Source organism: Oryctolagus cuniculus, chromosome 19 (genome assembly GCF_051225735.1).
Source record: "Oryctolagus cuniculus isolate XC-2025 breed Fujian yellow rabbit chromosome 19, ASM5122573v1, whole genome shotgun sequence".
In the NCBI taxonomy this organism is placed as follows: domain Eukaryota; kingdom Metazoa; phylum Chordata; class Mammalia; order Lagomorpha; family Leporidae; genus Oryctolagus; species Oryctolagus cuniculus.
Genome location: NC_142885.1, coordinates 64,571,797 through 64,582,601, shown reverse-complemented (window position 1 = coordinate 64,582,601; position 10,805 = coordinate 64,571,797).

The following is a 10,805-nucleotide window of genomic DNA, read 5'->3' as shown; positions in this document are numbered from 1 at the left end:
TCCTTGGAAACTGTCAAACTTTGATAGTTTAGATGCCCTTATCCCGTGTGTGTTTGAAAGAGCGAGCACAGAGGACCCTGCTGATGTGCTCCTCAGATGCCTGCAACAGCGGGGACTGGGCCAGGCTGAAGCCAGGAGCCAGCCACTCCTGGGTCAGCCACTCCTGAGTCTTCCGTGTGGTGGAGGGTCCTTGACGCCTGCCTCCCAGGAGGCAGTCCGGATTTGATCCCGGGCACTTCAGTGTGGAATGTGGCATCCCAGATGACCCACAGCAGTTGCCCTGAGGTGTGTGGTGTTTTAACGGGGACAGTATTGGAGAGACAAGCAGGCCCGACACCGAGGCTGACTGGCACACTGGATGTGGTGGTTTTGGCATGGCGAGATCAGTGTTTCACCTTCTGGGATTGAGCTGCGCTGTAGTTCAGAAGAGCAAACTGACAGGAGCAGGTTTTCGGGTTCCACCCAGGTTTTATGGCTCTTGGCAAGAACAGGAAGCTTCATTGATGCCGTTCCAAGTTTCTGATGTTTAGTCTCTTTTATTGGTATTGATTTTGTGCTCTTAAAATACGTGAAGTGACACACTGTCTGCAGGTTAGAGTGAGTATGTACATGTTGTGACTGAGTGGTATTTCTTTGTGTGATGGGCCTTTATGCAGGTCCGGCTGCTCATAATTAGTGGTAGTGAAACGGTTGAAGTTTCTGTGGGATAAATTTCTGCAGATGAAGTGGCCAGTTCAGAGAAATCCATGTGTAAGAACCTGGCAGGCCCTGCTACGTGACCCCCCTCCCACCCCCGCATGCTTCCAAGAGTGCCTGCGCACCCACCCCCCACACCCCCCCCCATCTTGCCAGTGTTGGCCATCTGTACTTCACGCAGACAGAAGCCATTTTTGCCCACTCATGTGAAGGGAGATTTCTTTGGTGTCACGTGAGTTTAAATGCTGACCTCACTAGCTCTGGGAATCTGAGAAAGCTTGCCACCTGGGCTCAATTTAATCGTCTGAAAAAGGCATAATAGGAAAAAAATGTGATACTTAGTGATTCGAATTCCTTGGAAGTTGGGCACATTGACATCAGTGGACTGTGTGTTGAGAAATTGACACTGCATTTTTCAGAAGCACACACACACACACCCTCCCTTCCTTGTTTTTTTTTGTAAAGGTTTTATTTATTTGAAAGGCAGAGTTGGTTTACTCCCTACATGGCCACCACTAACAGAGTTGGGCCAATCCACAAGCCTGGAGGCAGTAGCTTCCTGCAGGGCCCAGCAGTTGGTCCTCCTCTGCTGCTTTCCCAGGCATGTTAGCAGGGAGCTGGATCAGAAGTGGAGCAGCCGGGACACGAACCGGTGCTTGTATGGGATTCCAGCACTGCAGGCTGCGGCTTTACGTGCTATACCACAGCGCCAACCCCAGAAAGGCCCCTTTGTCCTGCCGTTCTTCACCCTCTCCAAAGGTAAAACCCAGGAACAGAGTTGGAGCTTAACCTGACAAGCCATCTTTGTGCTAAAACTCGTGGATTTAGCCATTGGGATAGCTGATTGGTCGATGGTTTTTTAGGAGTGGTGTTGGGGGAAACTGGAACATTTTCATCTTGAAAATGGACTGATGGACTGTGTCCTGTGGCGGTTTGAGACCAGGTAACAAATGTGGTCAAACTTGTGGGTGCCACCATGTGCTGTTTTTCAGAGCAAGCACTTGTCCCCGTGTGAGCGAGATCTTTGCACCTTCAAGTCTAACGCCTCCCAGGAGGATGTGATGGGTCAGCAGTGTGGCCACCTCACTTCATTAGTGCTTGGCCCTCGGAGGGGAGCCACGCCACATTCTGGTTGAGGGAGTTTGGGTGCTGATGTGTTTGTGCTTAGTGCAGTTCCTGCAACAAGACGGCAGTTGGTGTGAGGGCTGGGGTGCTGCTTTGGTTCAGCTCTGGTGGGCATGTTCTTTAAGCTGCTGGAGGTGTGTAGGGCTCTGCTCATTCACGGAGCTGCTTTTGAGAGCTTCGGCAGGCAGGTTTTGCAGGAAGGAGGTTTGGGGGTATTGGGGCAGCCAGCCACCACTGGTTTCCAGGGCTGCTTTCAGCACCTGGGGGCCCAGTGGCCTCGGCACTGTTTGCTTCTGGACGCATAATCCAGATGTCCTCTGTCGGTCCATCCAGGCTTGTGCCGCTGTCCCTTTGAGCTTTGAGGAAAGATTTGAGACCACCAGTTCCCTGCTCCTCCTGGAGTGGCGCCAAGGCTGATTCCCTGTGGGAGAGGTTCATTCCCCCTACCTCCCAGCCCCTTTTCCCCACAGTCGTTATCATGATCCCAGTGGCTGTGTCACTTTCCAGGTGTACTTAGAAAAAAAAAATTTTAAAGAAGGTTCATTTTATTTGAAACGCAGTCACAGAGAGGAAGGGAGATAACAGAGATCTTCCATCTGCTGGTTCATTCCCAAATGGCTGCAGTGGCCTGTGCTGGGCTAGGCTGAAGCCAGGAGTTAGGAGCTTCATCCAGGTCTCCCATATGAGTGCAGGGCCCCAAGCACTCGGGCCATCCTCTGCTGCTTTCCCAGGCTCGTCAGTAGGGAGCTGGATTGGCAGTGGAGCAGTGCTGCCCATATGAGATCTTGGGGCATTGCAGGTGGTGGCTTCACCTGCTGTACCACAATGCAGACCCCTGTAGGAATCTTAACAACCAGGAGGTTTTGATGTGTTGTCTGGGGCCTCCTAGGTTATTGTCAGTGTTTCACGGCACTGTGTGGACTTCCTCATTTCCGTCTGTCTCAGACACCTGCCTCCCCCAAGACCCTTATGCAACACACGACGTAACCAAAGCGAGACTCAGAAGGCCATTGTCACCGTGTGCGATGCACTCTTGGTACCAGTTGCCCTGTGTCACCTGCTGCATTGACTTTGCAACCAGCTCAGGACTGGGGATGTTTCGTGAATGAGTAAGTAGATTAAAGGTGGCTTGGAAAAGTCTTCTGGGTTTTCACAAAATCCTCGTTTTTCCTCCTGGGTCTGCAGTGTGTCCAGAACTCTGAGATGTGGGTAAGAGCAGCCTTGGGGATCAGTGAGATGTGAGAATCCCACTCCCTGACCCTGCCAGGGATGGTGCATGGTATGTGGTTCACCGTTAAATGGGGTCCTCATGGTCGTCACCCGGCTGGAAAGAGCTCGTCCTCAGGGCAGCTGCTCTCGGGCTGCCTGCCACGCACCTTCAGGCCCCCGGGCTTCGAGGAAGTCCAGGCATGATCAGCGGGTTTTTTGGGGCAGGGTGCTTGGTTGGGCTTGGCAGGAGGAAGTTGGCACCCACAAGGCCCCAGGGTGTGGTGGTGAGTCATGGCTCACCAGGAGTGACCCGGCAGCAGCTTCCGGAACCTGGTAGGGCTGTGTTTCCCTGGTTGGGGGAGGTTTAAAAATCCTGATTCTTGGGCTCCCTGCCTACACTCAAACTGACTCCAGAGATCTGGGGAGAGGGATCGAGTCCCACCACCGTGTACCCCCGTTTGTTTAAAAGTTGTGTGAGTACTGCTTGTGTCTGGGGGACAGAAGGGGCTTGCGCAGGGTGGAGCATGTGAGGTCCTGAGCGTCTAATGGATGTGACGTGCAGTGAGCCTGGAATTGTTGCAGGGAGACTGGGCCACAGTCAAGGCCGACCGACACGACAGAAAGCAGACCGAGGGCCCACAGGCGCGTCTGCTGTTCGCCAGCTCACCCGCGGTTCTGATGGCTGAAGCAGTGTTCTCCCCGTGTTCCTGTGGACCCCCAATCTCCCTGCCCAGTCAAGTGTTTACTGACCACACCTAGTTTTAAAAAAAAAATAGCGTAAGTATACTTGCGCTCCTGAAACCCGATGCACATAGCGGTTGTTGACGACGCCTCGCTCCGCTCAGCCCAGCTGCCTCTGTTTCCCCATCCGTGCAGGTGAGGCTGGCAGGGTTGAAGGATGAAATGAGATGTTGCCTGTAACACTTAGGAGGGCGCCTGCCACGGGTGAGTACTGTGTAAACCTTCAGTGGCATTGCTAATCATCACAGATGGCATTATCTCCACTTTCTCATTGGGGGAGAGCCAGTTGTGCTGCCCTTGTGAGAGGAGGGGCTGGAGGAGAGGAGAGGGTGGGGTGGGGAGGTTGGTGGGAAGCCTGGTGACAGCAGGGATGGCTTGCATGGTGCTCCTCTCTCGGTTTGTCCTGGACCTGGGCTGATTGCCTGCCCCAGCTGTAACCCATGAATAGCACAAGCACTACGGGTGACCGACTCCTGCGAAGCTCCCTGTGACCTGATGTCAAAGCAGCCCAATGCAATCCTTTTTCTCTTTTTTCTTTTCCCTTTCTGAAGATTTGTTTGCTTATGTAAAAGGCAGAGTTAGAGAAGGAGAGAGATCGTCCGTGACCTGGTTTGTTCTCCAAATGCTTGCAACAGCCAGGACTCAGCCAGGAGCCTGGAGCTTCATCTGGGTCTCCCACATGGGTGCAGGGGCCCAAGCACTTGGACAGTCTGCCACTGCTTTTCCAGGCACGTTAACAGGAACTTGGATTGGAAGCGGAGCAGCTGGGACTCAAACCAGCACCCATATGGGATGCCAGCTCTGCAGGCCATGGCTTAACCTGCTGAGCCACAGCGTGGGCCCCTGCAGTCCTGTTTTGAATCTACTCCCCTGCCAGGCCTGCTGCAGCTCCATCTCTCACTGCTTTTCCTTCCAGCCCCTGAAGCCCGAGCTGCCCACACAGTCCTGGAGGCTTGGTTAACATCCTTGCACTGGCTTCTTGGCTCAGCCCACCTGCTGGGGAGGGCCAGGGCTGAGGCTTGGGTTCTTGGTGGGGGGAGTGGTGATGGGATTTCCTTTTTGCAGCGTGACCAGCAGGGTCTGGGGTCTCCAGCTATGGGCTCTAGAAACACGGCAGCGTTCTGTTTTATCTGCCTCTGGGATGGCCTTCGACCTTCTTTGAAGAGTCTGTCCTCTAGCTGCTGGGCCATCTTCCATGTCCTGTTCTCAGAGGGTCCTCTGACCCTCCTCTCCCGCCTTGTCTGCCCCTCATTTCGGCTTGTGTCTCAGAATTTCTACTGGTTTAGTTTCAGGCTGGCTTTCCTGCAGGGCCGTGTCTACATGCGTACTGTAGACAGTGAACAGTGAAGGGATGGAGTGGGCACTTGCCACAGTTAAGACACAACCTGAGGCTGGCGCCGTGGCTCACTAGGCTAATCCTCCGCCTTGCGGCGCCGGCACACCAGGTTCTAGTCCCGGTCGGGGCGCCGGATTCTTTCCTGGTAGATCCTCTTCCAGGCCAGCTCTGCTGTGGCCAGGGAGTGCAGTGGAGGATGGCCCAAGTCCTTGGGCCCTGCACCCGCATAAGAGACCAGGAAAAGCACCTGGCTCCTGGCTTCGGATCAGCGCGATACACCGGCCGCAGCGGCCATTGGAGGGTGAACCAACGGCAAAAGGAAGACCTTTCTCTCTGTCTCTCTCTCTCACTGTCCACTCTTCCTGTCAAAAAAAAAAAAAAAAAACAAAAACAAACAAACAAACAAACAAAAAAAAAAACCGCACCACCTGAGATCCTGGGCTCAGTCCCAGCTCTGCTTCCAGTCCAGCCTCCTGCTGGTGCACGTCCTGGGAGGCCTGAGAACTGGAGTCCCTGCCCGCCACGGGGGAGGCTCAGATTGAGTTCAGCCAGCTGTTGTGAGCATTTGAGGAGTGAGTCCGTGGGTGGGAGATCCTGGTCTGCCTTGCAGATAAGGTGAATGAGATGGAGGAAAATCTTCGACTGAAGGGATGAAGGAATGAGAAGACCGGGGGTCAAAGGGTTTGCCAGCCCAGGATCTGAGCGCAGGTGTCTGGCTTCTGTCCGGTCCAGGAGGTGTTGGTGAACGCTCCTTGGGTTCAAAATCGGGGAGTTTGGAGACTGTGTAGTTGTAGGAACTTAGGCAGATCTCAGACCCAAGATAGGACTGCCTCCTAGACAGCTGGCTCCCAGCATGCGGCCTGGGACTTGGTTGAGCCTGGTCAGTGGGGTGAACACCATCTCAGTGATAGCATTCAGGGGGTGTGGGCAAGGCTGAGCTCTCCCCACACCTACAAAGGCCTGACCCTCGTCGGGGCATCTAAGGCCGGGAGCCCTACATTCCTGCTGGGTGAATCACTTCCTGTTTGGGCAGTGGAATGTGGAAGACTGCAACTACCCCAGCAGCTCCCTGGGAACGGCTGGGTCCGCCCCCGCCAGTCTTAAAGCGACAGTTCCCCAGGGCAGGGCATGTGGGCCTGGACCAGACTGGAGTTAGGCTTTGAGCTCAGGGAGTCTGCTGCAGTCCCGGTGCCTCCTCGCTCTCCCAAGGACCCACTACTGTCCCTGACACCCTGTGCCTGGTCTGCTTTCCTGGACCATTTGGGCTGTGAGGACCAGCAGGGTCTGCTCAAACTGAGAATCCTGCTCAGCAGTGTTGCACCCTGAGATGCCTGCTGGGCAGGGAAGTGAGCAGAGCCGCATCAGGACAACAGTGAATTCTGTTTAAGGACCCCTGAGCCCAGCCGAGCAGGTCTGTGCACAGGGCTAGTCTTGGCTTCCCTGGGGTCAGGATGCCTAGGAGAATGGGTGGATGCCCTGCCTTCGGAACCAGCTCTTGAGTTTTCTGGGCCTCACCTTCCTCACCTGTTAAAGATGGACCCTGTTGGCCGTCCTGGACTTGGGGTTCTGGATTGGGCATTCAGGGAGCAGAGAATTGATGCTAGCCTAAGCATCTGGCCATTCTTGGGACTCTAGTGGTGCCCTTGGCCTGATCGTCCCTGGATCCCACCTGGGGCCGCGATCCTCCTGCTGGCTTTGGGCAGGAGACAGGCCCTGGCCGTGTGCGGCGTGGGCTCCAGCCTCTGTGTCTCAGGACCTGCAGAGGGTTATGCAGAGCCCCAGGTGCGGTGCCAGCGCCATCACGGTGCTTCACCTGCACAGCCCCTCCCACGTGTGAACGGGCTGATGTCCAGAGGCGTCGAGTGGCTTCTTTGAGGCTGCCCGGCCAGGGAGGACTTGGGATTCTTGTGAGTGAAGTCCTGTCCTCCCCGTGTGACGTTTCCTTGCCTGTGACCCAGGGGGAAGTGTGACCTCTAGTGTCCCGTGGTCATCTAACTGGTTTTTAGTCTCTCCCTGTAAATGCAGTGTTTCGTGAGAGGGACATCATTTCTCGTGTATGCATTTTTCCAAGGGGGGGGGTTATGCTTTTTCTTCCTGCACTAAGTGAAATAGTAACACCAGGTAAAGAACACAGCAGGATCAAACAAAATAATGCTGCAGCTCTTAATGAGCTGTGTGGCCTTAAGGGAACCCAGTTAACTTCTCCAGCCTCGGTTTCCTCATCTGTAAAAAGTGGATGGCGATAGTTTCTCCCTCCCTCCCTCTCTCTCTCTCTCTTTTTTACAGGCAGAGTGGACAGTGAGAGAGAGAAAGGTCCTCCTTTTCCGCTGGTTCACCCCCCAATGGCTGCTGCGGCTGGCGCACCGCGCTGATCCAAAGCCAGGAACCAGGTGCCTCTCCTGGTCTCCCATGGGGTGCAGGGCCCAAGGACTTGGCCATCCTCCACTGCCTTCCCGGGCCACAGCAGAGAGCTGGCCTGGAAGAGGGGCAGCCGGGACAGAATCCGGCGCCCCGACCGGGACTAGAACCCGGTGTGCCAGTGCCGCAAGGAGGAGGATTAGCCTAGTGAGCCGCGGCGCGGGCCATGTGATAGTTTCTATTTCAGGTTGTTGCTAGGCTTACTTAATGTAATGACTTTAATACTTGGAAAGGTCTTGGAACAGCACTTGCCGTGGGGTGAGCTACCCGAGTCACCCCAGGCCCCAGCTCTGGCTCTCTCCTCAGAGGGGCTTCTGGTATCGGCTTGCTGTGTATCGCTTCTGAACCGGGCCGAATTCAGTTCACTGCTTGTTTTGTAAATAAAGTTTTATCGGCACACAGACACTTGTTCATGTATTGTCTGCGGCTGCCTTTGTGCTGCTGTGGCAGAGCTGAATACTTGGCTCAGGAATCCAAAACATTTTTGCCCTCTGGTCCATCATGGAAAACGCTTTGCTGATCTCTGCTCTAGACCATTTCCTGTGTGTGTGTGTGTGTGTGGGGGGGGTATTTGTAGTTTTATTTATTTATTTATTTGACAGGCAGAGTGGACAGTGAGAGAGAGAGAGAAAGGTCTTCCTTTTGCTGCTGGTTCACCCTCCAATGGCCGCCGCGGCCCGCGCACCGCGCTGATCCGAAGCCAGGAGCCAGGTGCTTTTCCTGGTCTCCCATGGGGTGCAGGGCCCAAGCACTTGGGCCATCCTCCACTGCCTTCCCGGGCCACAGCAGAGAGCTGGCCTGGAAGAGGGGCAACCGGGACAGAATCCGGCGCCCCGACCGGGACTAGAACCCGGTGTGCCGGTGCCGCAAGGCGGAGGATTGATTAGCCTAGTGAGCCGCGGCGCCGGCCGGTATTTGTAGTTCTTAAAAATACAGATGGAATCAGTGTTGGCCTTTCCTGAGCAGTTTGCTCTTGCCCCAGTGAACGTCAAATCCGGGGCCCTTTGCTCCTCTGCGAGTTGTGCGGGGACTGGCTGCGCCGTCACTTAGGAACCAGCCTCCGGTGGGCTCGTTTGGTTTAATTAGGCCGCAGTGTGCATTTTTTGTCTTAGGTGTAGGATTTCTAGGTAGCAAGTGGACGTTCCTGGTGAAAGCACACATACATTTTAATAGAGGGGCCGGCATTGTGGCACAGGTGGTTGAGCCCCTGCCTGCAGCACCAGCATTCCATATCGGAGTGCCAGTTGAGTCTAGCTGCTCTGCTTAGATCCAGCTCCCTGCTAAGGTGGCTGGGAAGGCCGCAGCAGGTGGCCCAAGTGCATGAGACCCAGACGGAGTTCCAGGGTCCTGGCTTCCACTTGTCCCAGTCTCCATTTTTGAGGCCATTTGGGGAGTGGACCAGTAGATGAAAGATAGTCTGTTTCTCTTTTTTTGTCACTGTGCCTTTCAAATAAAATAAATTTTAAAGATAATTTAATAGAAATGATCAAATTGCCTTCCAAAAAGGCCAATTATGTTGCCCTCCCACAGTGTCTGTGCATACCTGTTCTCCTACACCCTTTCCACACTTGAACGTTAATTCTTCCCAAGTTAATTGGTCGTCTAATTTGTAATTCTGTTACAAAGCCAGAGATTTTTGGGGAAGCTTATCAGAAGTACTATGTTCAGTTGAAAGAATTCACAGCTGAGACTAAATCAGAAATTTTGAGGGGCTGGCGCTGTGGCCTAGTGGGCAAAACCGCTGCCTGCAATACCAGCATCCCATGTGGGTGCTGGTTCTAGTCCTGGATGCTCCACTTCCAACCCAGCTCTCTGCTGTGGCCTGGGAAAGCAGTAGAAGATGGCCCACGTGGGAGACCCGGAAGAAGCTCCTGGATCCTGCCTTCAGATACGTGCAGCTCTGGCCGTTGGGGCCATCTGGGGAGTGAACCAGTGGATGGAAGACCTCTCTCTCTGCCTCTGCCTTTACCTCTCTGTAACTCTGCCTTTCAAATAAATCTTAAAATAAAAATTTGATATTAAGCATAGAAGTTACACTTAATAAGATGGTAATAGTTACAAGTTAGGTGGTAGCATAAAAGTGAAACAGCTGAGACACTCCAGAAGATAGTCTGTCCTGTAGAAGAAGTTAGTATTGCAGGCTAATCCTCCGCCTGCGGCGCCGGCACACCGGGTTCTAGTCCCCCGGTCGGGGCACCGGATTCTGTCCTGGTTGCCCCCCTTCCAGGCCAGCTCTCTGCTGTGACCCGGGAAGGCAGTGGAGGATGGCCCAAGTGCTTGGGCCCTGCACCCCATGGGGGACCAGGAGAAGCACCTGGCTCCTGGCTTCGGATCAGCTCGATGCTCCGGCAGCAGCGCGCCAGCCGCGGTGGCCATTGGAGGGTGAACCAATGGCAAAGGAAGACCTTTCTCTCTGTCTCTCTCTCTCACTGTCCACTCTGCCTGTAAGAAAAATAAAAATAAAAAGAAAAAAGAAGTTAGTATTGCATCAAGAAATGACACAGGAAAGGCATGGGTTCATCAACTAATGAGAGTGGAAAAGTTGAGGCAAAAATGTACTGTTAGGATGTCACCTCCTGCATCAAGAATCGAGATTAAGGAGCTAACTGTGAAACATAAAACTTGTAAACTTGCAGGAAAAGTGAGAATATTTAACCTTATAAGGATGATGGTAATGGACCATGGTTTTGAAAGTAAAAGATTGTGAACATAAATGTAACCTTTTGTTCATCACCAATGTAAGCAAAATTGAAAGAAAATTGGAAGTGTGACAAGTGTGACAAGTTTGTGTTACACACACACACACACACACACACAGTTCTTCCATGGGAATAAGTAATGTGCTGAAAAGGAAACATGAATATATGAACAGGGAGTTTTCGGAAGTAAAACTATAAATGGCAAAGGTCGGTGTTTGGTGTGGTGGTTAAGACGCCCACGTCCCGTATTGCAGCGCTTCAGTTCACGTCCTGGCTCTGCTTCCCACGGCAGCTGCTGCACACCCTGGGAGGCCACAGGCGGCAGCTTGAGTGGTAGGGCCCCTGCTTCCCATGTGAGAGCCCTGGGTTCAGTTCCCGGCTTCAACTTGAGCCCTTTCTGTTGCAGTACCTGGGGGAGTGTGGGGAGTGAATCAGCCAATGGGAGGTCTGTATCTCTCTGTCCTATGGAGGTGGGGAACATACAAATGACCAACTAATATATGAAAAATGGTTCAGCCTTTATGAAAGCCATATTTTACCAAGAGACAGTTTCGATACACACTTGGAGGGAGAAATGGACA